The following is a 2,337-nucleotide window of genomic DNA, read 5'->3' as shown; positions in this document are numbered from 1 at the left end:
TTTTATTCGTTGAATTTTTTTTTAACCGCTGCATAAAATATTCCATTTCTGGTTGTATACTTATCTTTTTAATTTAAAACTTATTTATTTAGTTTAAAATTTATTAATTTTGTTTAAAATTCGTCTTTTGGTAGAAAATTAATCTTCTTGGTTAAAAATTCATCATTTTGGTCAAAGATGAAATTGTTTGTTTAAAAATTACTCGTTTTTGGTTGAGGATTCAACGTTGTTGTTGAGAATTCGTATTTTGGGCTAAAAATTCAACTTTTTTGTGAAAACTTCGTCTTTTTGGCTTAGAAATTCAACAATTTGGTTAAAAAATTAAACGATTTGGTTGAAAATTCAATTACTTTGTTAGAATATGCTGGAAGAATGTTTTTTTTTTGTCAAAAATTAATTTTTTGTTAAATGTATACCAGTTGACAATTTTTCCTTTATAAGTTGAAAGTTACACTATTTGGTAAAATATTTATTTATTTTGTTGTGAATTCATCTACTTGGTTAGAAAATTAATTTTGTTTGTTGAAAATTCATCATTTTGGTTGAGGATTTAACTAATTTTTTTTTAATTCGTCTTTTTTAACTAAAAAAAAAACTTCAACTAAAAAAGACCTTTTTTGACGTTTTTTAAAATTATTTTTTTTAACTGCAACTTTAACCATTCCGTTTCTCGTTGTACGTATACCTCTTTAGTTGAAAATTGAACTATTTGGTTAAAAATGCATTCACTTGGTTGAAAATTAATTTATTTTGTTGAAAATTTGTCCTTTGGTAGAAAATTCATTTCTTGGTTAAAAATTAATTTATTAACTGAAAATTAAGCAATGTTATTTTCATTTTGAAATTTAATTTTTTTCGTTTAAAATTTAACTGCTGTATATTTGAAAGTTAACGTTTTGAGGTAAAACTTCAACTTGGTTGAAGATTTATGTATTTTCTTGATAATTCGTCTTTTTTTATCAAAAAACAATCTTCTTGGTTAGCTAATCAACTTTTTGTTGAAAAATCAACTCTGGTTGAATGTTGAACCCATTTCTTGAAAAATTTTTTTTTTTAATATTCAACTTCTTGGTTGAAAATTTAACTGTTTTAGTGAAAATTCGTTTTATTTTTGGTTAAAAATTACTTTCTTTGAATAATTTGACTATTTGGTTAAAAATCCATCTTTTTAGTTTGAAATTCAATTACCTGCTTGAAAATTAAAGTCCTTGGTTTAAAATTGATGTGTTTTGTTGGTAATTCATCTTTTTGTAGAAAATTAGTCTTTTTTGTGAGAATTTATTTGTTGTGTGAAATCAACTACTTGGTTTAAAGTTGATCTACTTCGTAAAAATAATTCTTTTTTTTGTGAAGATTCATCATTTTAATTGAAAATTCAACTATTTGGTCGTAAATTTTTGTTTTGTTGAATATTTAACTGTTTTGTAGAAAATTGCTTTTTTTGGCTTAGAAATTTGTCAAATTTAGTCACTTTTGGGGTTAGAAATTAGTCACTTTTGGGAACCTTTTTCGGTTTAAACAGGTCACTTTTCCACTTTTTTCAATCAAATCAGACTGTAGCAGCCCTGCATAATATAACCCTTTAACGGGGGGGAGGGGGGGTCGATTTGACCCAGGCCGAAATTTTAAATCGGTGCCATTTGCGAACCAAGCAAGAACACGTCCTTAGCCCATTTAAAAAATTGTACTCTAGGATAGAAGCCTCACGCAGTTACTTGACGTAAATTTACCTTTTTTCTGTAACAGCGAGAGTGAGATGAATGCACTTATTACTCTTCATACGTCAAAGTATAAAAATTAATTATTTATTACATTTCAATCAAGTTAGAACGATAATAGGAGCACAAACGATAGCAGCTGCATTTACCATACGATTTCACTTTATATTATTTGAATAAAAAATCATGGTCCTCTGTGTACATATTTAGATAAAAAAATAATTTTTTGTTACTAAATAAATGTTTTTGCATGGAACAATGTGTATTATTCTATCGAAACCGCCTACATTCACACCTAAAATAATGCATGAGTTCATGTTGAAAAATAAGAGTTTCAATTCCGTCAAAATTTCTTGCAACATTTTTTCATTCAAAGACACACTCTTCCCCTTTAATTTCGTTTTTGAACCGTGCAATTTCGTTCACTTGTCTCTGAGTTATGACTTTTGAAAAAAACTATTTATTTCTATGAGTTTAATTGTTAATTATATCAACAATTATTTAAAAAACACATATTACAAACTTGTACAGTTAAGTAGAAGGGTCAAACAAGAACCATGAATTTTTTTAGATTTTTCGGAACACGTTTTTGATCTTTTTAAAGTATCGGGTCGAATCG

This window comes from Belonocnema kinseyi, chromosome 7, assembly GCF_010883055.1.
Source record: "Belonocnema kinseyi isolate 2016_QV_RU_SX_M_011 chromosome 7, B_treatae_v1, whole genome shotgun sequence".
NCBI lineage: Eukaryota > Metazoa > Arthropoda > Insecta > Hymenoptera > Cynipidae > Belonocnema > Belonocnema kinseyi.
This window is presented reverse-complemented; position numbering follows the sequence as displayed.